At 42.7% G+C, this 25,989-nt stretch overlaps 1 protein-coding gene across 7 annotated transcripts in view; it reads right to left on the bottom strand.

The window, feature by feature from the left end:
• The window catches only part of Sgms1 (sphingomyelin synthase 1), a 267,072-nt gene that overhangs the window by 214,746 nt on the left and 26,337 nt on the right, over nucleotides 1-25,989 (bottom strand). The window contains exon 1 of one of the 7 annotated variants that reach the window (XM_059258961.1): nucleotides 20,013-20,034. The exons of 5 other annotated variants lie outside the window; for them this stretch is intronic. The gene's annotated coding sequence lies outside the window, so the exon portion shown is untranslated. Of the gene's footprint in view, nucleotides 1-20,012; nucleotides 20,035-25,989 lie in introns of those variants that run through there. One more of the 7 variants, XM_059258979.1, reaches the window with a different exon arrangement.

Raw genomic sequence — 25,989 nt, 5'->3', positions numbered from 1 at the left:
TGCTAATGCCCTAGGAGTTCCCAGAAAAGCATCATGAACTAACAATATGAACTCTTAACAGCCAATGATTCAAGAGACCACAGTAGGCATTAAAAAAATAAGGCTTAAAAATCAAAAGGACAGCAATGAAGAAAACCGTGCTGGAATCTGGATGCAATTCAAACAGAGCCTGGCACCCTTTCCATTCTCCTGCAAAGAGCCCTGTTGCTTCTGGAACGGTGTTTGGCACCCAGAAAGTGGCACCATACAGAACCAGCACAAAACAACACATGATTATAAATACAGCATGCTAATACACAATAGTATGATAACATCTGCTGTGTATTACTGCTACCACATGTCCAACATCCTGCTAAGCACTATATGTGGTATGTACATGTATGTACATATATATATATATGTGTGTGTGTGTATATATATATATAGCTTAGACTTAAAATCTATAAACTCTATATTTACATACAGAATGATTATAAATATATAAACACATTACTTACACACAAGTAATATAATTACAATTACCCCGAGGCAAATGGCATACCCACTTGGTGGATGAAAAATATCTATGACTGTAAAAGCATAAATGCCCTTTCCACAGTTATAGTCAGGGAGGGAGGATTTGCCTGTACTTTTTGCATACTGTATCACCAAAGGAAGTCCTCAGGACAGCTGACAGCCACACAGGATGGGGATATAGATTAACACTGTGCATCTGGCAAATGTGCGGACAAGGCCAGCAACCTCTCTCTCTCTCTCTCTCTCTCTCTCTCTCTCTCTCTCTCTCTCTCTCTCTCTCTCTCTCTCCCCCCCCCCCCTTCCTCTCTCTTCCTCTCTCTCTCCCTTCCTCTCTCTCTCTCTCTCTCTCTCTCTCTCTCTCTCTCTCTCTCTCTCTTTCTCTCTCTCTGTCTCTCCCTCCCTCTCTCTCCCTCCCTCCCTCCCTCCCCCACTTCTCTCTCATTGGAGAGAATCATCACTGGTGTTCCCTCAGAGCTGGGTACACTATATTGAGTTAAATGCAGCTCCAGGACAAAGACCTCCTTCACAGCTCACAGTCCTTCTTCTAGGAAAAATAAAGCAACTCCTGAGAAAATCACTATAAATTATATTTGTAACCAAGGATTATGGACTACTGCCTAAGGTAAGCCACTCTCCAGAGGTTCTCTGGATATTGAAGAGTCAGTGTATGAGAATGGAAGAAAAGTGAGCAAAACCAGCTGCTTCAAGTGTTCACTGCAGTTTGTAAGTCCCTGCAGGCTCTGAGCCAGAGAGACAATGACCTACCACATCAATGCCACAGTGTTAGAAGGTAGGGTTTTGTCCAACGGTGTATCTAAGGAAGTTTCCATTGCTGAAAATCTGACTCCACAACCTTGGTAAAGTTAATAGCAAACAGTACTACACAGTTACTTGTTGGGTTTTCTGAACTTGCTCTTAGACAAAGGCTGGGGTGAGCAATTTGTTGATTCCAAAACCAAATATAAAATGTAAATGCCTGTGTCTCTTTTCCTGTTGCTATGATAAGCTACTCTGACAGAAGCAACGCTAAAGAGAGGTCATATTTTGGCTCACAGCTCAAGGGAACAATCCACTGTGGCAGGAAGTCCTCCGAAGAGCAGCTTGACTGAGGCAGCCAGTCATGTGTGTCCAGTCAGGAAGCAGAGAGGTTGAATGCCTGAGCTCAGCTTACTTCTCCTTTTAATACGGCCTGAATCCAGCTCCAGGTTTGCCACTGAGAGTGGACAGGTCTTCTCACTCAATTAACCTAACCAAGCAATTTTCCCCAGGCCCATCCCCAGGGTATTCTAGATCCCATCAAGTTGACAAGTGAGATGGCATCATAGCCTGCTAACCAGAAAGATGCCTTCGATTGTCCTCTGTTTTCTCTGTGTTCTCTTCTCTTGTCCTACATGCTCCTCATCTCTTTAAGTGGCATATTGGGGTGGATTATCAAGGCTCCCAGGAGCAGTTGTCTTAGTTGGGGTTTCTACTGCTGTGAAGAGACACCTGACCAGGGAAACTCTTAGAAAGGAAACCATTTCATTGGGGCTGGCTTACAGGTTCAGAGGTTTAGTCCATGATCACCATGATGAGAAACATGGCAGTGGCAGGCAGACATGGTGCTGGAGAAGGAGCCAAGAGATCTATCAGCAGGCAGCAGGAAGAAAGAGTGAGACACTGGGCCTGGCTTGAGCTTCTGAGACCTCAAAGCCCACCCCCAGTGACACACTTCCTCCAACAAGAACACAAGTCCTAATCCTTTCAAATAATGCCACTCCCTATGGGCTGTTTTCATTCAAACCACCACAGCAGTCTTTGACTTCTGCCTGAAACTCTGGTTACAACCTGGGCCAACAGAGCCAGGATAAAGGATGCCTTTTCAACATCAGCACTCATAGCAAGTCAACCCTGGACCCAGACGAAAGACTGACTTGTCCCACAAAGCTTCTGGAATCACTCTTAGTCAGGGGACTTTTCCTTCTCTCCCAACTTCTGCAAGCATCAGCCACTTTCTACCACTATTCCGTTATACAGAGAAGTTAGTGTTTGAATGCCACAGGATCAAGATGCTGACCCTTAAGTGGCCCCGAATCAGTGTTCCTTGAATCTTGGCTTTCCTTCTCCTTGTCACCATGGGCATCTGTCATTTTTTTAATAGGCCTTTTTCTGGGGACTCTCTTGAGCAAATCAGAGTTGACTTGAAATATTTGGACACTTACTGGCATGGAAAGAGATACAAAGTACAGTGACCCAACAGAGCCCTAGGAAATCTCTATTGTAACTTGCGTAACCATAGGAAACACTAAGTCTACATAATCTTTTTGCCCCTTAGGGAGAATTCTAGCTGCCTAGTCTTGTGTAAACCACAAAATTCAGAGCAATTAATGTAACTGCCTTGAGGTATTTTTTTTTTCATGTTAGTCTGTGTCTATAAAGATTGTGCTGACGAAGGATGGGTAATTTGATGGATGCAGCAACAGTCACATCAGATACACACAAACTACTGCATCCAGCAGGTTCAGAAGGCACAGCCTTCTCGGTAGTCGATGGAACTCTATCTAAAACAGACCACATTCTAAGAACATTTTCCACTCCTAAACAATGGGAACTCTAACAGACCCTCTGAGAATTGTCCTTAAAGGTTGGTCAGCCTGCATCATAAGCCAGTCCCCAGCACTTGCTGTTGGGGTGTTCTAAGAAGCAACTGAGTGCTGCCACTAAAATCATATCCAAATGTGGGGCTGGAGTTGAGTGTGGATGCACTCTGAATGGCACTGAAAATTACAGTTATAGCATTCATATATAGGAGCTGGTGTCTGTTCATTCTTTTTCCTCACCTGGTGACTTTAAGGTCCTTATGGCAGAGCCAGCTGAAGTTCAACTATTTAAGAGTTCATTGTAAACTCGAGAATAAGAAGCAAGGAAAATACAATAAACTATTTTAAAATAAACAAAGCTGTTTCTTCCACAGAGACTTGTAAAAGTCACCTTAAAACATATCCATGTCACAGCTGGAGAGGCAAGGTGCTCACTGTACAAGCTTGAGCTTGGGATTCAGAACCCACGTTCAATCACATAAAAGACAAGCAAGACAGCATGCATTTGGAATCCCAGCACTGGACATGGACAGACAGGTGACCTCCAAGGGCTAACTGAGCAGCTACCCTACCAAACTTGGTGAACTCTAGGCCACTGAGAGATCCTGTCTCAAAAAGCAAGGTGGCCAGCTTCTAAAGAATAGCTTCCAAGGTTGTTCTCTCCACATGCATGTGCCTATATATATAAATGCACTGGCACACACATATACCCTAATATAAACACAAAACAGCTTGGCCATGTGGATGGTGTTCATTATTGGTTTTTGTTTCAGTCCCTCATAAATATAAATTAGATTCAGTTCTCACAGGTGAGTTCTCATAAATTCCTAATGTATAAACAGTTTAAGATTTCTTCCTTTTCCTATGTCTTTGCTAAGAGTAATATTAATAAGAATTAAAAATCTAACTATTATGTGAAATTCTTCATACAAAAAAATTTGAAGAATTTAAGTTCTGTTTTGGTGGAAAACACATATTTTCTTCTAAGTAAAAAACTGCTTCCAGGTAAGATATCGAGCTCAAAGCTGCCTCCATATAAGCCTGTAAGGAAGCACCAGAGTAAGAAAAAACAAACACGCCCAGGCAATGGTGGCGCACATCTTTAATCCCAGCTCTCGAGGCAGAGCAGGTGGATTTCTGTGAGTTCGAGGCCAGCCTGGACTACAGAGTGAGTTCCAGGACAGCCAGGGCTACACAGAGAAACCCTATCTCGAAAAACTAGAAAACGCTAAAGAAAGAAAAGAAAAAGAACAGCTTCAGAAATCCACCAAGGAAATGAAAGGACACTTGAAAAGTGTAGAGAAAAAGATGGGCAGTTTTCAAACCAAACACTAACGGGCACAAACGGTCTGAAAGGTCCCAGAACAGTACCAATGGCTGCTCTAAGTGCCACACCCACAGCTTTAGAAAGGTCATCCAGCACATAAGACAAAAGAACTCTAGAGTCGAACTACACCCAGAGCAGTGGTCCTCAACCTTCCTAACTCTGTGACCCTTTACCTCATGTTGTGGTGACCCACAATCATAAAATTATTTTGTTGCTACTTCATAATTATGATTTTGCTACTGTTATGAATTGTAATGTAAATATCTGATACACAGGATATCTGCTATACAACCCCCGTGAAAGGGTCGTTCAACCCCCAAAGGGTTAACAACCCACAAGTTGAGAACCAATGCCATAGATCTTAAGGACTCAGCAGATACACACAAAATACTGCATGCAGCAGATTCAGAAGGCACAGTCTTCTCAGCAGTCCGTGGAACTCTGTCTAAAACAGATTGTATTCTAAGCCACAAACCAAGTTTTACAAATCATAAAAGAAATGAAGTAATTCCTTCCATCTTATCAGATTATAATGCAATAAATCTAGAAATCAACAAATGACCGAAACCACACGAATACACAGAGACTAAACAAAGTGCTCGTGAATGGCCAGCAAATCGCTAAAGAAAACAAGGAGGACATTTAAAAATCCCTGGAGTGCAAAGAAAATGAAAACATAGTTTACCAGATACTTTGAGATGGCCAATGCAAAAGAAGGTTTATGCACAGAGTACTTACACTAATAAAAAGAGGAACATCTCAAATAAATAATCCAATGTTGCAACCTAAAGTCTTATAAAAACAAGAACAATCCAGATCCCAGAGCAGCAGACAGCAAGAAATAATAATGATGAGAGAAGAGATTAATGACATGAAGACAAATACAACAATACATAGACTCAAAGGCTTGGTTCTTTGTAAAAACTAAAACACTGAAAACAGCTACCCAAGCTTACCAAGATGAGACAGACAGACAGACAGATACTAAATTAACAAAAAATAAAAACCAATGAGAGGCAGTTTCCACAGATTACAATGAAATCCAAAAACTCATTGGGTAGTATTTTGAAAACTTACCAAAAACCATGAAAGTCCAACAGAAATGGATCAAGTCCCAGACATACACAGGCTACCAGAATTAGGTCATGAGGATATACGCAATTTAAACAGATCCACACAACGATGCATGAGCTGTAAAACAGTCTCCCCAAAGCAAAGCCCAAGACCAGACAGACATACCAGCAAATTCTACCAAAATTTCAAGAAGAGCTATCAGCCCTGCTCACACCGCTCCACAGCATAAAATGAAAAGGAACACCACCAAACACATCTAAAGTTGAGCATTACCCTGACACCAAAACAGGGTAAGGATACAGCAACAACAAAGAAAACTGGAGACCAATTTCCTCCATGAATATTGACACAAAAATTCCTAATAAAATGTTTGCAAACTAAACTAACAAACATCACCTAATTGGTTTCATTCCAGGATACAAGTTTGGCTCAACATATAGAATTCATTATGTATGTAAATATGTATGTAAACACACTTTTAGTCAGAAAGCATATGATCATCTCAACAGATGCAGAAAAGCCCTTTGACAAAATCTTCAACATCCCTTCAAGAAAACAGGCAAAATGAAATGGGAAGTTATATATAAAAGCAACCTACCATTGCCAAATTACATCAACTGCTTAAACAGAAAATAAATTCAAGTGTATTCAAAAAAATAAAATTAGGGCAATTCTTACAGTCCTAGCATATTACATATAAACCACAATTTACTCTAAAATGTGATATGAAATGAAAGTAAACAGGTCTGTCAGTTAGTAAACTTCCTTTACATTCTAACCCGATCTGGTCTAACTTTGTCATCTATAGTGCCCATCCTTCTCAACAGCATTTACTGTCAAGTTCATTGAAAAGTGCTCTAACAGGGATTTGTTTTTCAAACTATTTATTCTTTCAACATTTGCTCTTGCAAGTTTTCTATTCTCCCTGTAGAGCTTTGAATCTGCTGTCCTCTGACATTCTGCAGAAGGGCAGCTTCTAACCAAGTCCTCTGAGCTGCACTTCTGAGATACTAAGAATTACCACAGAACAGAGAGAACTGAAGCATTAGAGGACTCCAGGGAAGCTTCTAATTGCTTGAATTTGGCCAAAAAGGTTTCTGGCACTGACCCCTTATCAACTGTGACTGCTGCTCATATGCGGGCTCAGGCGGGTGGGGGGGGGTGTATGTGTGTGTGGGGGGGGGTGTGTGTGTATGGATCTGATCAGACTAAAGGGGACAGATCTCATCCCAGGGACAGGGGCCCATCAAGACCAAACAGAATGGTTTATCAGTAATGTCATTAGAGGGAACTATACAGAGGTAGTGGAAGCAGTTCGTCGGGATTCAAACTCACTAGGCATGCTGACACACACCTATAATCCCAGCACTTTGGAGGCAAAAGCAAGACTATCGAAAGCTCAAGGCCACTTTATCAGGAGTCCTTGTCTCAGTGTCAACAGTAAAAATGGAGTCATTCGTGTCGGTCCTTCCAACAGTAACTGAAGCCATGACAGTAGGGAAATGGTTCTAACGCACGGTGACCCAACACGCGATCCCTCTCACCAGAACTCCTTCTCTGTGTCCCCTATCCAGAGTCACAGGAAAGACGGCTCCCAGAGAATGTATGCCATTGCCTGACTTTTGTCTTTGTCTCTTTGAATTCTGCTTTACAGTGGTGCTTCTACCTTCAGCTTCAACTATCTGGCTCCTTTCACTTATAGACTTATTACAATGTGTCCTTTCTGTGATGGTGGGTGGTCACTGTCACCTTGATGGGGTCTGGAATCACACAGGAGGCACACCTCTGAGCATCCCTGTGAGGGATTGTTTAGCTTAGCCTCTGGGCTTGCCTGTGAGGTGGGAAGATCAGCCATAAATAAGGGCCAGGAGACGGCTCAGCGCATTGACTCAAAGCATGTGCTAGGCACCCCTGGTGCCCTGAGGACAATCCTCAGCACCTGCGTGGAAGAAGAGACTGCCTCCCCAACAGTCATCCTCTGACCCGACCTTGGATTTCAGGAACTGCAAATCCTGCAGTTCAGACCATCAATATGAGAACAATCATCTGTGATGGAGAGCTTGTATATGGGAGCAGACCATCTTGTAGGAACCAGATTGATGGCCTTGGGCTCCAGAACGATTGATTACCAGACTAATAATTTCTCTGACTTCTTACAGGCCCTGCTCAGACAATGATGCACTTCCTGACTGCTCAATGACACAGACCTTCTTCCCCCTGCACCAACTCTTATTCATCCTATTCTGGACAGAACAGGCGTCTCCCAAACAATGTTCTAACTGGGGGCCTCCACACAGGGTTCTCATGAAATACCAGCGATCTCTAGGACACCCTACCAAAGACACCGATCTCAAAGCCTTGCCCCAGCTCTTCTCCAGCATCCGCCACAGCTGCAGCTGGAGAGAGAGAGAGAGAGAGAGAGAGAGAGAGAGAGAGAGAGAGCACACCCCTTTTGGCAGAATGGTCAAATTCCATAAATGCCACCCTTTCTTCTCAACCCCTGCATGAGCTGAAGGAGTTCCACAATGGACAGAATATTTCATTCACACTGCTGGAGAACAATTTTTCTCATAGGGAAGCTGGGTAGTTAAATTCTCAACCAGATGAGGGGCCTATTCATGACTACCTCAAATGACAAATGACAAAACTGTTCTCTTGTCTCATAATACTTCACATTTTTTTTTTGAATCATAAAATCTGTGTTGCAAATTTAACCCTTTTGTTTCCTGCTTGCACTTTTGAGGTCACCCATTATGCAATAATTTCTCTGTCTCTGTCTCTGTCTCTCTCTCTCTCTCTGTCTCTCTCTCTCTCTCTCTCTCTCTCTCTCTCTCTCTCTCACACACACACACACACACACACACACACACACACACACACATACACACTCCTCCGGCTAACATAAATTTATTAAGGAATATAAATAACAGTTACTCTCTACAGCCACACCATCCTGAACGTGCCCCCAATCTTGTCTGATCTCGGAAGCTAAGCAGAGTCGGGCCTGGTTAGTACTTGGATGAGAGACAAATAACAGTTACCAGACACTGAGTGCCTACATCATGTTGGCTACAAGATGAAATTTTAATAACTGTTGTCCCTCAGCATAGACTCTAAATGTTCTTGGAAACTGTCTTTGGTGGTTCTCTGGTTCTTTTATCCAGGAACCTATAAATAGTGCACAGCTAGGCTCTAAGCGCTGAGCATGAACTAATTTAGCAAGTTCAGAAAAGTGATGGTTTCTGCACACAACAGTTATAGTTCTCCTTTTCATTGTCACTGAGGAAGAGGAAAAAGGGGTTGGGCACTGGTTTCCCTTTGCTGGCTCTCAAATTCAGAAGTCTTTTGAAAGACCCAAGCTACCTCAGCTGAGCTGATGAGAGCCAAGGAGATACTGGGCCAATCGAGGGCCAGAGCCTTGAAAGTGGGTATATTGCAGAGGCAGCAACTGAGATAATCAACGGGTACGAAAACACACAGCAAACCCAAGGTGAGCATGGCCCAGCTAGTGTGTCAGCATCCACACTACATGCCCCTCTTAGCACTGAAGGTCTGGTGGGCACAGCTCACACATAAAGAAAGAGACAAGGAGGCAGACTTGAAGGGCGTGACCAAGACAGAAGTCCCAACAAGTCCCAAGCAAGCTAATTAAACAATGAAGGTCCCCGTTCCAACAAGCAAGAATTTATACTTTATTTATATTTAATTTAGCTAAAAATAATACTAGACTGTCGGCGGTTTCGAGAGCCAAGAGTGACTTTCTAAACGCAGGAAACCTGTGAGTCTGGTGTCTACACAGGCTCCGCGAGTGTGTCCAGGATGGTTCAGATGGAAAGTGTTATCTGTTTAGTTCTCTGCCCTGCATATCCACCAGAAGTGCCACGGGCAAGCTTTCCTAGCAATCAACAGGGAAACAGGTTTTCCTGTCCCTCTGGTGAGAGGTGACAGCCACTGAGGAGCGGCTCTTGTGTGTCACCACAAGCCTCTGAAAAGAGGTCTGTCATCTGGGGAACACCAAGGCCAGAAACCTATCTTGCTTACTGCACAGTGACCAAAGAAAGCATTCCTCCCAGCAGTGTGTGGATGTGGACAGCGGGTACATCCCATATTCAGAGAGACGGGAAGCAATTGACATGACCGCCAGCAGAGGTGAGTTATGAAATAATCCACACAGTTAGTTAGCCTGTACTAAAGGAACAACTCTGCCCTCCTAAGACTGCCTCATGCCTGAAGTGACCTGCTCTTGGAACGAAAGTTAAAACTTCTTTATCTTCCCATTGCCAGAGTGCTTTGTGGAAGCATTTACTAAGAATAAAACTCAAAATTTAACCCAGCTCCCTGTGCTGTATTTATGTCTAATCGCTTTGGCCCAGGAATGTCCTTTGTAGGTGGCCAGCAGCAAATAGATTTAAAGTCTATTATTCCGCTTTTTACGGGAAACAACTTAATGAGTCCACTGCATTTTAATCTAAGGATTAGATGCTTAGCTCCTGGAAAATTCCTTTTAGAAACATCAATCAGGATCTTTTTAAGCATTTTTTTATCAGAAGGCCCAATTACCATTTACACATTTATTAGTACTTAAGCACCTTAAGTAAAGGCCTTTAACCCAAAAAGGAAAGACAGCCACTGCATAGTTAACAAGAAAGCCCAGATCTCCACTGGGACCATCTAAATATATACCACGCCTTAAAAATAGAGTGGGAATGAACGCTCACCACTGAAGGTGTGTCTAACCAAACGCAGACGATGACGCCTGAATCCTGACCTCCTGCAAAGCCTGTCCTCCATGGCATGTTTGCTTTGGGGGTTTGTTTTTAAGACTTCCAAATGGATTTCAAATACATTTAGTGCACCTCTTCAAAATTCTCAACACAAAAACAATTATTTCATTTAAAAAGGCATAAATCTCCTAGGATAATGATAGCAGGAGCAGAGAGAAAATCTTCAAGTTGTTTTTAAAGCTGGAATATACAGGCAATAGACTTAACAGAGCAAAAGAAGGCCAATCTTCTAGTTCTGCCTCAGAAACAGACCTTCCAGAATGTTCCAGCATATAAAACATCTAGCGCAAATGACAAGAAAAGGGGGTGGGGGGTGGGGAATGCAACTTGAAGCAAAGATGGTTCAAAAAAATAAAGTTTCAGAAGCTTAAAAAAAATTAACCACAGAATACCCAGTTAGTTTATGAAAACATTAAAGAAACAGCAACAACAGAAAATAAAATAAACATGGTAACAAACATAAAATTTTAGAAGGGTTCCAAGAAAAACTTAAGAATTATCCTTGGGAAGCGGCGCTCAGAGACAAGTCAACTTCTTGGAAGGAAGCTGAGAAAACAATGGGGAAAGCCAATACTGTAGCAGAGAACATAAAACAAGGAAAGAGTCTCCTTCCAGATCCCGTGACAAACACCAGGCAAACAGAGCTTAGAAGAGGAGGGGCTTATTTGGCTTACAATTCCTTGCTACAATCCATCCCTGCAGGTGAGTCAAGTTGGGGACTCAAGGTAAACAGCCACTTAACAAGCAAGAGCAGAGAGGAAAAAAGTATGCATGCTCCCTACTCAGCTACTTCTCTCCTTAAACAGGCCCCCAAACCAGGAAATGGTGCCACCCACATTCAGGGTGAGTTTTCTGGCCTCAATTAACCAATTAAGAAAAATCCTTCACAGGTAAGCCCACGGGACAACCTGATCTACTCAGTTCCTCCCTGAGAATCTCTTCCCAAATGCTGCTAGGTTTTGTAACATGGTAAAGCTATTCATCAAAGTGTCCATTTGGATCTCAGCAAAAAACAAAAAGTGTAACTCGACCATGGTGTGGTATCAGTAAACTGTCTGACACAGATGATAAAGACACAATAAAAGGTCCTAGAAGGAATGGAGAATCGGTAGGTGCTGGTGTTCATATGAAACCCTTCTTACAGTGTTCTTACAGAAAGAATGGAGAAGAATCAGTAGGTGCAAGTGTTCATCTGAGACCCTTCTTACAATGTTCTCACGAACCTGGATGCTAGGAGACAGGGAGCGGCACTTCTCTATCCACAACTCAGTGATTTCCAGCCGGGAATTCTACACCAAGCCAGGCAATAAATTATACATGAGCACCACATTCTCAGGTATATAGCAGCTCAGAAGTCTTACCTTCCATTTGCAAATTGTTAGAAAGCTAGAAAAATTAGAAGATAAAAGCAGAAAAATCAGAATATGGGGTGGAGGAAAGAGGAAAGCCAATGCAGAGGCAGGGTACAAGTACCCTACAAAATAAATCCCAGCAAGCCCATAGCACAGGGATGGATGCCTAGGTTATGGTTCCAGGTGTGAGTCCTTCAGGATGAAACTGGTATGTGTTAAAATATTGCCAGAAGCCTCGTGTGGAAAGCTGCAGTTACTGATGCATGCCTTTAAAAAGAAAAGGTAAATTTTTTTAAAAAATTAAGATAAATGTAGCTGAGCTGCTAAGCAAGGCATTCATGAATCTTATTTACATAGTACAAGGTAAACTTATTTACATAGTACACCTGGTAAAGAGCAGCATAAAGAGACTGGACCCTTAAAAAAGTATAAAGCACCTGGGTGGTGGTGGCACACGCCTTTAATCCCAGCACTCCAGGAGGCAGAGGCAGGTGGATCTCTGTGAGTTCAAGGCCAGCCTGGTCTACAGAGCAAGTTCCAGGACAGCCAAAGCTATACAGAGAAACCCTGTCTCGAAAAAACAAAAACAAACAAACAACAACAAATTATAAAGCCTAAACTTTTAAGTCAATGTTACAACCTATATTAGGCTTAACGACTTACAAAGTAGTTTCACCTGTGCCTCTTCCTTTCCACTTAGCACTCTGCTCCGGCAACAGTAACCCCTTCACAGGAAGGAGTGGCCTCTGAGAAATCAAGCAAATTGATACACCATCCACCAACAAGTTTGCAGACGCTGGACTACAAAGAACATAGTATGCTCAAAGTGAATTCCAGACTTACACACTGCTCCTGACAGGGCCCTGGGGAATATAGAGAAAAGGAGCCTGATGGGAATCGAACCTGGGTTCTTCTCTCACGACACTTACCACATCCCTCCATGTTCCATTCCATGATATATTTGAAATAGTCAAATTCATGAAAACAGCAAAATGTTTAACACCAGAGGTTATCGAGCAGGAAAAAACCAAGAGTTGTGTGATGGGATTAGTATTTCATGTAATCAAAGAAAAAGAGGCTATCAGCTTGAGAGTGGGGAGTGGGGACTAAGCTACCCTCCTAGTAGCTTGGAAGGAAGGAGAGAGGGGAACTGAAATTATGTTTTAATTAAAAAACATTTTTTTTTTAGAGTCTGGAGAGATGGCTCAGGGGTTAAGAGCATTGGTTGCTCTTCCAGAGGACATGGGTTCAATTCCCAGCACCCACATGGTAGCTCACAAACTGTCTGTAACTCCAGTCCCAGGATGTCCAACACACATGGTGTACTGACACATATGTAGGCAGAACACCCATAAAATAAAAATTAAGGTAAAAAAAATTTTTTAAACCGTTTTTGAAGGTTTTAAAAGAGAAAATACAAAACAGGATAATCAACAAAGGAACTCAGGGTGGTATCCATCTCATAGTGAATAACAATGTTATCACTTTTGCTGCTGATATTAAAGGAAATGAGGGTGAGCCTGCTTTCTTGGGTATGAGACAGGCCCAGGTCAAAAGCAATGAAGGAATTATTAATATCAATCCTAGACTACTCAGCAAGAGCATCTGGAGGAACTGAGAACAGTCAGGGGAGTTAAGCCTAAGATCCTATTACGGTTCCCACAGGCATCTGGTAAACTCGGGCTCTTTCTACAGAATCAGAAGGTAATCTATTGACTTTCTGAGTATGTAGGATTTGGAATGTAATTATCATCATAAAGCTAGGTGTTGCGATCAATACTCAAACACCAGCATGTCCTTCTGTTAACGAGACAACAATAACTGGAGGGGGGGAGGGGGGGACCACTGGACATTAGTGTAAGAGTCATCTGAAAGTCCCTAATGGTATCTCATTGTCATGATCTCTTGTCAAAAGAGAGGTTCAAAATAAAGAACTACAACACAAAGGCCACCGCACGGCTCAGAGGGGGTTGGTTGTTCATTCAAGGCATAACTGAGCTCCTCCCACAGACCAGGCAGCTGCACTCAGCGGAAACTGGACTGTAGGCAGCTCTCATGCAGGGAAGCTGTGGTTCTGGCCACGAAATAAGCTTTGTAAATGCCAATTAACACCACCTTTTCCTTAAAAGCATAGCATGGAGAGCCAAGAAACTGTGTTTTCTACGAAGTTTTCCCTTGCTTTGATAGCTGCAGATGTGGGAACTGTATCCTTCACTTCCAGTCTGGAGTCTACAACAAATATAAAGAAACCATTGTTGCTGTCCCCAAAACACATGACCCTCCCTAAATGTCTGGGTCATATCAACGTCTGAGTCCCAAGAGCAAGCTCCTACATTACAAAGGAAAAAGCATTCTCAGCAATTGAGGGGAAATATTTTTAATAAGGAAATACTGACTCCTTCTAGACAGAACTGGCTAAAAGCCTCAGAAACAGTAAGATGGTCCACACCTGAGTCAGTGATCACAGCTCACACCCTACTGACATAATCAAATCACCTCCCACCCCAAAAATCTGTGTGTCATCTACTGCTCTGAATACAGGATTTGATTAAACAAACCAGAAAACATTTCTGAGTGAATGCTAACCCTAGATGTCCCTGGACATCCCCACTCAAGTATGTTCCTACTAGGGCAGAACATCAGCAGAACACAGAACAAAGATCAACTCCGTACAGGAAATAGCAACACTGACCTTTGGACATGGAGGTACTTCTGTAAAGTGGGTCTGCTTTGTACGGGTTCTCCATCCCGGCTTCCTTGATGATTAACTCAAATGCCCCACAGTCAACACAAAGGCAAGAGTGAAATAGAAAAAGTCAGGACGGGACAATACTGACCCTTAGAGGCCACATGGCAGGACCTCAACACAATAACACGGGGTCAGGAAGCTGGCAATCACGAGGCACTATTAGAAATAACCCACTCATTTGCACTTTCCCGGAACCTTGATGGGTAAAAACCTTTATCACCTTTGAAAGTTAAAGAAATGGGCCGTGAGAGGCCGAGTAATACGTCAAGCTTATGCATCCAGACCTACAAGTCATCCGTGTTCTTCATCACATGTTCACTCTGCCACCCTAGTATCTCTCAGTTCAAACAAAAGAACATACCTCAAAATGCTTTGCAAACCATAAAGAGGCATGCTACTTACCATTATCACAATTAGTGAACCTTCCAATACCAAATGACCTGGTAACTACCTTTAAGTACCACGAAAAGCAACCATTAACTACTGTCCATCCATCTATGCTTCCACTTCAGCTCAGGAAATGCTCACCTCAGGGGCTAGAACTGAAGCACATGACCATGACAATCCAATCCAAACAGACCAATGGCCCCAAGCACAGGGAAAAGCTCACACTGGACACACATCAAATCATAGCCACGATGATCATTTTATGACCTGGACTTGAAGCTGCTGCAGGTCTCCATTCACACAAACACACAGTCATGCCGGATCCCCAGCCAGGCCCCTCCTTCACAGAGATCCATCCCTGGACTCCACAAGCTGCACCCTAAGTTGGTAGTTTGAACTGGGTTTTCTGTCACTCTCAACCAAGACAATCATCGTGGTACTTTCTACAGCACATTTTGTTCTACTGAGCCACACTGACACGAACTTCAGAACTCTCTTTTTTGAAAATAAAATTTGAGAGACTGACCAAGTAAATTTTAGCTAGATGGGCTTGACAACTCAACCCTCCTAAGGGTAGCATTCTTGGCAAGATAACTCCATGCAATATAGAACAGGTCCATTTTTTTCTAGTGCCACAGAACAAGTGATTTTCCTACCAGCAATTTTTTTTTTCAGGAAATGACATATTAAGCTGGGCCAATGATGCAGGCCTATAGTCCCAGCTCCTTAGGATACTGAGACAAGAAGATTGAAAGTTCCAAGGGAGCTGGGCCAGTGGCGGAGAGGGGGCATTTTAGCTCCAGGGTTATCTCGTTCACAGGTCTGCAGGGTCGGAAGCATGACGCCAGCATGTGCTCAGCTCTGGTGGGTCCCTGGCGCAGAGCAATGTCAACAGTAATTAGAGCACATGGAGAGTGGTGGCCAACAAACACAGGAGAGAGGGAGACACAGTCTCAGGGAGCTAAGCAGGGCCTCCTGAACCACACCAACTCCTGAGCGCAGCACCCAGCTGGCCTCTCTCTACCCAGCACAGCACTTCTCAACCTTCCTAACGCTGCCACCCTTTAATACAGTCCCTCATGTTGTGATGACCCCCAAACATAAAATTATTCCGTTGCTACCTAACTGTAATGTTTTTACTATTACGAATCATAATGTAAATATCTGATATGCAGGATATTTGATAAGCGACCCCTGTGAAAGCATCATTCAACCCCAAGGAGGTCGCAATCCACAAGTTGAGAACCACTGATCTAGTAGGACCTACCTTCTCTCAGAAGCATCATTTCACAAGTCTCCCAGCATGTGAACCTCTGGGAAACAAACTATTAACTCAAAGAAAATCAGCTGCACCCAAGTTTGCCAACAGAACAAACCAGTATGGAGTTTAACTCTCACTCACTCAACTACTCACTAGCAATTGCTCTCTCTGATTCCTTCAGAAGTCTCGAGATTTCAGAAGAAAGCACTGTTGCCCACCTATGCCCCTGCCTCCAAGAGGTCTGGTGGTCTGGTGGCCCCAAAGACGATGGACAGCATCACTGAGAGCTTTCCACTTTTCTGCACTCTAGAAGCATTGCACATCACTAAATAATTACAGCCACAACATCCAAGTAAACACCCAGTCTCACTTCCTAAAAGACAGCTAGGGCTGAAAGAAGGCAGTGCAGCCTGTGTGGCCTATGGTGGCTCATTGACATGAGCATAGCTGGTCTGAGGACAGTCATGGGGTGGTAAGTGGACAGACAGTTAAAGCCCAAATTTCCACCTGTAAAATACACACAAGCACTAAAAAGAAAAGAAAAAAAAAAAACACTAAGTAGGTCACAATGATATTTATAACACATTTCTCAGAGAAATGTAAAAGGCATTACTTTGTGATCCTTTCAATGATATCTACAGACTCCTATGAAACATAATCATTTATGACCTTGAGCAAGCAAACAGATAAGCATACTAACATAGACTGATTTGTTACACTACATTCCACACTGCATTATCTTGCTTTGCTGTTCTCTGCTGAGGTTTGTTATGGTTACAGAATCAGAAGATCAGTGGTCTGCATGGCCTGCTGTGATAGGCACTGCAAAGGCTCCCTTCCCCCTCTCCAGACCAGGCACAACCAGGAGTTACTAACACACCCACATGTTAGGATCTTAACGCTCTAAGAATGGGTGTACATCAAACTACATAGTCCTCTTATCGAGCTAGTCACTAGATTGTGTAAAGTACCTACATATCAAATTTATATAACTAATTAAGACAGTTGATATATTCATTTTAAATTGAGGAACTGGCAGTTTTATTTCCATATTGTATTTTGGTATACCTTATAGTAAACACAAACCTAGAATAGAATTTTGAATTCTTAAGTGCCTCTCCAAAATGTTCCAAGTGCACAAACTTTATCTGGTTATCATCATTTTGTACATAAAATACAATGGCACTTTAAATATTGTTGGATAAATGAATGAACAGACTTGATGAGCTCAGATCTGTATATGACCACATAGATTATCCTTACTATATCTTTGCCTTAACGACACAGAGCAGGTGCTGGCAAATATTTTGAAAGAGGCAGATCATAAATATTTTCAGTTTTGTGAGCTCTATATATCATTTGTTGTGACTACATACCCTGGGCTTTTATGCAACTATTCAACTCTACTGTTATATAACACAATTTGTGAGCAAATCAGCATGACTATATTTGAATAAAACTTTATTTAGAAAAACAGAATTTGGCAATAAGAACATCATTTTCCCATGTAGAATACTTTCTCATAATACATCTTCTAGCCCTTAAACAACTTGATAAAATGAGCCAGACATACTTGGTTAGGAGTAGATACTCAAATCTCTAGTGTCAGTTACTGCCTGCTAATTGCAGTCCCGTTCCCAGCTTGGTCTGTGAATACTTTTGAATTTACTTTCCTGAACTCTAGAGTACAACTAATCCATATCCACAACTGTGGCTCCATAACCACAACACAGTCTCCTCAAGTGCAAGGCCACACTGACCGTTCTTTTCCCCTTACTTAACCCCTAGTATCAGCACCCACTAAGCTTCATTCACCGACGACAGCCCGTTTGAAAGAGTGTGCAGTCTTCCTGAAGACACTGCGGAGTAAGAAAGGCAGAAAGGATGTAGAGAACAGTGCCAGCAGAGGAGAGCGGAGAGTCACGGGGGCAGCTGGGGTCACTGTGGGACTGAAGAAACCACACAGAGCTCCACATGTGCCTGCATCTCCATCATGTCAGGATTTCTCTTCACAAACAGCAGAAGCTGGGCAAAGGCTGCACATCCTACTGCTACTCCACTGGAGCCATGGCAAAGATAAACCTCATCCAATCCCCATTTCAGTGGAGGGTGGCCTGGATGAGTGAACCCCTTAAAATGATCCACATTGGCTAGAATAAATAAATAATGGTGTTTTCACACAGTGGATGTTTGACAGCAATGAACACGGACATTCTACAACCGTATGCAGCGACAGGAGTAGTAGATGGTTGACAAAACACACGAAAATATAATCTGGGTTACACTTCACACACACACACACACACACACACACACACACATCACAATTTATGCTGCTACAAGTCAGGGAGCAACACAGTGTCTACTAGAAGGGATGAGGTTGCATTGGTAGTGTTTCTTAATCTTGGTGCTAATCACATAGGTTATGTTTGGTTTGTGAAGTTACCTTGATATATATATATATATATATATATATATATATATATATATATTATATATAGTTATAAGAAGCCTGGAATTCAGAACAGCCAATAGCTACCCTGCAAGAAATAATGGTTCATGTAATCTGGTATGTAGTAGCTTGTAACTACAATCACTATAAAAATTATAAAGTCCAGCAAGTCTTTTACATATTATGTATGATCTCTACTCAAATAGTTAAGTCCCAGAGCTTGGGGTCATTTTTAGCCTCTCTAGCATTTATTTTAACATATTAACCTCAATTTCACATAACCACTCCTGATCTTTCCACATTCTCCTACAGATTTACATTTTTTTTTTTTAATTAACCAACCTTCAATCACATTAAGTCACAGAGACTGGCTTACTTTATGAAATGCTGATCGGGAAGAGGGTGGTCAGCATCTGATCCACTCACCCAACCAACCAAAGGAGGCACGGTAGACAAGCAGCTAATAGGAAGGAAGCAAGCCCAGATGTCTCTCCTACTCCGGGCCAGCACCATACCTCTATACTCACATGGTTCTTCTCAACCTAATTCAGACTGCTTAGCTGCCCATTCATTAGATACAAACTGTTGTTACATTAATTAGATAAAAATTTTAGCAAAATGCTACAACATTGGTTAAAAGTCTCTTCTGTAAGGAAGGGAGATAATCTCAGTTCCACACTTAAGTGTTTACTATTTGATGTCACATAATCTCTGACTGTTCTAAAATGCCCCTTGTGGGGGAACTGTAGCAGGAATCTTAGAAGGTCTTAGTAATAAAATCAAACCTGAGGCCAGTTATTGGGGTCAATGCTGGTAGATCAGAGAGACAGAACAAGCCACAGCTACCTCACCTGGCCAACTTCTCAGCTGGTCTTGTTTCCTCAGACTGGAAGCCTCTGAGTCCTCATCCCAATGGCTCTCGGCTGAACAGTGCTCCAAATCCTGAATGCTTAACCAGCCAAATGCTCCTAGTTTCTGGTCCTCACGCCTTATAAACCTTTCTGCTTTCTACCACCACTCCCTGGGATTAAAGGCTGCTTTCTGGGATTAAAGGTGTGAGTCACCATGCCTGGCTGTTTCTAATGCAGCCTTGAACTCACAGAGATCCAGAGAGATTTCTGTCTCTGGAATGCTAGGATTAAAGGCATGTGCTAACATTTTTTAGCCTACGTATCTTGTGGCTTTTCTGTTCTCTGACCCCAGATAAGTTTATTAAGGTACACAATATTTTGGGGAACACAATACCACCACAGGGAACATTATTATTTTTAGAAGCTCCTAAAAATTTAGGAGAAAATGCCATTGTGTTTGCAACTTTCTTCCATGTGCTTCAGCAAAACAAAAACAAAATAACCAAAATATTTTTAAAGGGACAAGCTTACCCAAACAGGGAAAAAAAAAAATCAGCAAAATGCTAACAACATTCAAGTCCAGCTGCGGGGTACACAGGAGCTCACTGTGAGTTCTTTCAGCTCTTTCGCAGGCTTGAGAAACGCTCATAGTAAAATTCCGCAGCCAAGTCTTTCCTCACCTTCCAAGTGGGCGGCTCTCTTCTAAATAAAATCAAACGGCTACGTCTGCCCACGGCTACGTCTGCCCACGGGTACCACTCATGCTGCCTTCACTCTGCAAGCAGCAAGAAGCAGCGCATTAGCAGCAAGGAACTGAACTGAGCTAACGCTATTTCCATCAGTAGATGTACTTACATGGCAAGTGTCAAGATTAAAATTTTGTATAACTAAAAAAAAAGGGAGAGATATGAAAAGAAAACAATGATCCCATACTGACCATGGGACATTCCATCAGCCTCACTCACTCTAGGAATCCTTGCATCAAAGCCATCTCATGGTGAACTTCCTCTCTCTGGCTTCATCCTAAAAACTGCCTCTATTTGGGGTATACAAAGTGACGCTCTGCCATATGTATTCATTGAGAAATTATTACTACAATCAGCTAATTAACATATCCATTATCTCACGTACTTAATTACCATGATTGTTCGCTTTGAGCCATGTCTGGCTATGTAGCCCAGGCTGGCTTTTAACTCTGGACCCTCTCAGCCTGTATTCAGAGTGCTAGGGTTAGGCCACACCCACTCAGCTATTAGTTACTTTCTTATTTGTGCTGAGAACTCCAGAAAGTTCTCTGCTCTCAGCAAATTTCCAATTCACGATATCTTATTAATTATAGCCATCGTGCCGTCCTTCAGGCCTCCCAAATATTAATGCCACGGTGAGTTTTTCTTCATCCGAAACCATTTCAAGGCAGTGGCAAGGCCCAAGCATCCTGAACTTAGCCCAAACTTAGAAAAAGACTGGAGGTGTAAGGCCTGTGTGCCTCCTTTTGACCTCAAAATTTCTGAGACCATACACATCAGGCATTCCCTTACAACCAAAAGCCACAGTAAAATGGCAGGATTTACTCAAATCCTTTGAGGCAAAGATAGCAATCTAACCTACGTCCAGCCACATGTTTCATAGCAAAGCAGCACTGTGGCCTAGTCACACTCACATTGCTACCACAGACCTTCTGCTTTGGAGGTACCTAATCCATCTACCCCATAGTTCTCAGTGAATTTACCGCCCTCTAGAGAAGGCAGCTAAGAGTCCAAGATGATGTCTAACAAAGACACTCAACTAGAAAAGAACAGACACGGAATTCCTACTTAAGCCTTCGGGCCCCACAATCAGAGTCTGTCCCACTACACACAGTTTGCTCCGCCCCAAGCGATGATAATGCTCTTCCGAAAAGCAACCCAGAGTCCACAGGCCAAACAACCCCCTCACCTGAGGGAGCGGGTGTGTGCTACAACATGTTTCCTAAGAGGAGACATCCACAATCATGCTTCACAGTACCATTAATCCTTTCAATCATCACCATTGCTATAATTACTACTAATAATTATACTTCCCTTGAGGACACAATAACCCTTCATGTATTTTTGGCATTTTATACATATAATTCGCTTTCCTCCCCTTTCTCAAAAGAGTACAGTTGGCTAACTGAAGTAAATAACAAACATCACATTGGAATGCTGGTCATTTTCATCTTTGCACTAATCAAAGCCCTCGCTGGTGAGGACTCGCCTTTTCGTAAATAAAAACTATGATGCCATACCGTGCCACAGACACAACCCCACAAATGAGGACCAGAAACAGAGGGCAGAATAGAAATGCTCCGTGTGCTGGCAGGAAGGGCCTCTCTGCTGAGCAAATGTCTGCACACACACAGGTTAGAGGTGTGATACTTAACTGGTGAGCAAAAGTCTGAGGAGAGCTAGTGGCTGGGAAGTCCTGTCCTCTCCACTAGAGAGCTGAAGAAGTGAGAGACGCTCTCCGAAGCTGCAGTCTCACCTGGAGTTCAGACTGCCTTCCAGAGATGCTGGGATTCACAAAAGAGACTAGTGGCCCCACCTCACAAACTGGGGCACGGGGACCCCCAGGAATACTCACTAAGCAGCCGCTTCTACAGCCACACAGAACTAAGGGGAAAATACATAATGTATTTTCTAGAAACACTGATCTTAACTCAAAGATTTTGGGGGGAGAAGGTTAAGCAAATCAACTAATAATTTTTTTAAAGTTGTTGATATTAAAACAAGAGGTAGAACACAATTGGTACATGAATTCTTAAGGGGAAAAAAATTGTGTTTTGACTTCCCTAGGCCATTTCCAGTTTCACTCTCATTTGTACAGGATGGGAAGAGAAGTGTGGCCTACTTCTCCATTCTCATTAAAGACAGCAACAGAGAAGGCACAGGTATGCCATGAAAGGTAACTTCACAATGACCCTTGTTCTGAAGACATCTCTTCAAAATCAGGATGTAGATGGCAGACAAAATGAGCTCTGAGTACCTGTAATCCCATCTCTACATCACACGTAGACAGGTATCATTGGGGTCCAATCTTCCTCATCATCCTTCCCACCCACTGACCTACTACAGGCACAAGCTCATCAGGCAGGCTCCTGCCACACAGGAGCTGGACTTCATATTGGTGACATTTTCCTGGACTAATTGGTAAGACATTATTTGCAGTAATTTTCATTGAAAGTGATGATCGTATGGTTACTCTATAAAAAAAATAAACTTACTGATTTAGTTTGTCTCTAAAAAGTTATTATTCTGAAATTTGTTTTTAAAAGACTGTGGAAGCCAGCCTCCAGAATGGAGGCCAGTGACCTCCGCCTCCCAGCATTCCTGCACGGATGCAGTTCATCTCCTTCCACAGCGAATGAGGCTGCTGTGGGTAAATGCTACAGCACTGGGGGATGCGAGAGATGCTTCAAAGGCTGCACGAAGACCCTGAGGCTCATGTCTTCTTCTGTCTTTGGAGGGGAGCTGGTTACCATGACAGGAAGACCCTCAGGAAGTGGCACCAAAGTTGGGGCTATAGCTCAATAAGTAAAGCCCTTGCCATGCAAGCATGAAGGCCTGAGTTCAAATCCCCAGAACCCATGTCTAATGCCTGGAGTGCACAGCAGTGAAGAACAAGGAGCCCTGTTTGCTATTCACTGCTGTGTATTCCAGGCTAGTCACTGGCCTGTCAATTCCCAGAGCCCCTCCTTTCTGCAACACCCATCTTAACACAGGACCACTGGGATTACAGACATGCCTGCTGCATCTGTATGCTTTCACACACACACACACACACACACACACACACACACACACACACACACAGAAGCTCTACAGAGAGTAACACGTGGCAAAAATCTATTCCCCAAATCCAGTGAGAAACTGAGGCCTCCAACAACCATGAACATGAGCCATCATAGAAGCGAATCCCTCAGCACCAGGTGGTCCTCACTGCGACTCCATGAGACCCCAAGTCCAAACCATCCAGCTAACCTGTTCCCGAATTATGAGATCATGCTTAGGGTCTAGTGTGAATGTTCCAAGGTCACTGTCATGCAATGATGACGACTATCACAGAACACACCTGACTTGGGTTTTGTTTTGGGGAGCGTGGGTGTACTTGCTGACGGCATTTTCTCTACTCATTCTTTACAACCACCCCAAGCATGCAGATGAACCACTAGCCTGAGTTTTGAATCAATCAGTCATTTGTTTCTCTTTATGGTTTCACCACATATGCATTCTCAATATGCCATTGTGTTTTGCCTAATTTAAGCCGAATGTAAAGGAAACCATATTGTGTATCCCCTTCTGAGACTTCCTCTTTCCTTAAGATCTGATTCTCAGATTCATCCTTGTTGATTCATGTGGCTGTGAGCCATACATTTTTTTTTCACAACTCCACATTTTTCATTGTGTGAACAGACTCACAATCCCAGCTCTAGTCTACTACTGAGGATCTTGGGAGTTGTCAATTTTCATTTGCTATGAATAATGATGCCATTATAGTCTGGCACTCGTGCCCTGGTACACGCGGCAAGTTTCTACAGGCTCTATCTAAGGAAAGATAGCGAGATTTGGGGGCCCGAGCAAATCCAATCCTCTAAGTAACACCAAATTGTTTTCCGAAGTGTTTGTGCACAGCGGACTCTGAGCCGCCTTTCCAGTCTCGCTGTCGGTAAGAGGCACGCATGCTTGTTTTACTAATTATAGGGAAGCTTCCAACCAACAGAAGGGAAAGTTTTCCTCTTTTCAGCATCACTGCTGCAAATAAACAACACTCCGAAGCAGTGACCCGGACAGATGGAGCGTGTTATTCACAGGACACCGTAAGACTTCGGAACAACGATGCAGCCCGAGCCACTACCATACACTGCCTGTGGGTGAGGCCACTGCTAGACCCAGGGTAAACGCAGAGGTTGCTTTCTTCACGCTGGATTCACAGTGTGGTCCTACCTTCCTGCGGTCATCATAAAAGGGGAAAAAATGAACTTGCTCACAACAGCCAATTTCAAAACTAAAGCAGAGGAGTCAATCGTCTCTATGAAACAGTTCTAGCAAAGGACAGGCTTTGCTTTTTATATTTTCACCTGCAAGATGAAACTACTACATACTGCAACCAATTTTTCTTTTTAGCACTTCTATAAAAAAATTAAGTATTTTCTATTTAAAAAAATATGTCCTTTGCAGAATTAGTTAATCCAATTTCTTAGGTGGAAAGGGTAACTTTATGATCATCTACATTTCTAGTAAAGATCACAAATGACTCTCTTGGCACGAAATACAAGTAATAAGAAATTCTTTCCATTTGGCAGGAAAGCATTTTTATACAAGTCAAAATAAAAAAAAATAAAAAAAGAAGTCAAGGAGTCTCAGAAAGACAGAACTAAAATGTTACCTAATAGGATCACTTGAACTCACTCTCTCAGTAATTTGTATTTGTCTCTTTAAAATCATTTATCTTGGCGCCAGAGAGAGAGAGCTTGACAGTGAAGAGCACTGGCTGCTCTTCCAGATGAACCAGGCTCAACTTACAGCACCCACGTGGAGATTTCCAACTGTAACTCCATTTCCAGGGGCTGGAACGCCCTCTTCTGGCCTCCACAGGCACCGGGCACACAAGTGGTACACAGACATACATGAAGGTAAAACATACACATAATAATATTTAATTATCTTTATGCGGTAGGAGCCATTCTACCCATTTTATAGATGGAGAACATTGAGACAGAGAAAGCAATGAAGTTGTACATGATACAACTGATAATAAGCTGCAGGACCAGGATTTGAATCCAAGAAGTTTATTCCACAGTCTGAATTTGTTTATTTGTTTAGAGATAGAATCATAAACCATATCCCAGGTGGGCCTCAAACTCAGGGTCCTCTCTCATTAGCCTCCCATAATGCTGGGTTATATATGCCTTTACACCTGGCCTAGAATCCACACTCTAAACCATTGCTCCAGGCAGCTCTTAGACACTCAAGCCTAAGTCCGAAGGTGCTGTGAGGCGTCCATGCAGCACCTGCTGAACACTAGGCACCTACATGTGATGAGCACTTCTCCAGTGCTGAGCTACATTCTTTGTAGTTCTTCCCACATGGCTAGCAGGAATATTCCCATTTTGATCTTGAAGAAATCTAAGCTCTGAGATCCTGAGAAAGTTGGGGAGAATAGCATAGCCTATAAAAAAAAAAAAGGCAAATGACCCTTTCACAGGGGGCCTTAAGACGATCAAAAACCACATATATTAAATTATGATTCATAACAATAACAAAATTACAGTTACGGAAAAGCAACAAAATAATTTTATGATTGGGGGTCACCAACAACATCAGGAACTGTAGTAAAGAGTCACAGCATTAGGAAGGATGAGAACCACTGCTCTAGACATGGAATATCACCTGAGCTCAAAGCTTCGTAAGCAGGTGTTGACCTTAGATCCCAACACCAGTCCCCATAAAGGAAAAACACAGAATCCTGTGAGGATGTCGTAGTGTTCTGACAGGCAGAATAGCCCAACTCAACACTTCCTTATGGGCTTACCCAGGACAGGGAAATGTCCTCTAGTACATAAAACCTCCAGCTACAGAATGGGGATATTTTATTTCAAAGGATTATTGCGAGCATTAATAATTAATAATACGGGATCAA

Source organism: Peromyscus eremicus, chromosome 1, assembly GCF_949786415.1.
Source record: "Peromyscus eremicus chromosome 1, PerEre_H2_v1, whole genome shotgun sequence".
NCBI lineage: Eukaryota > Metazoa > Chordata > Mammalia > Rodentia > Cricetidae > Peromyscus > Peromyscus eremicus.
Note: the sequence above shows the minus strand (reverse complement) of the source record. Positions and strands in the feature narration are given on the sequence as shown.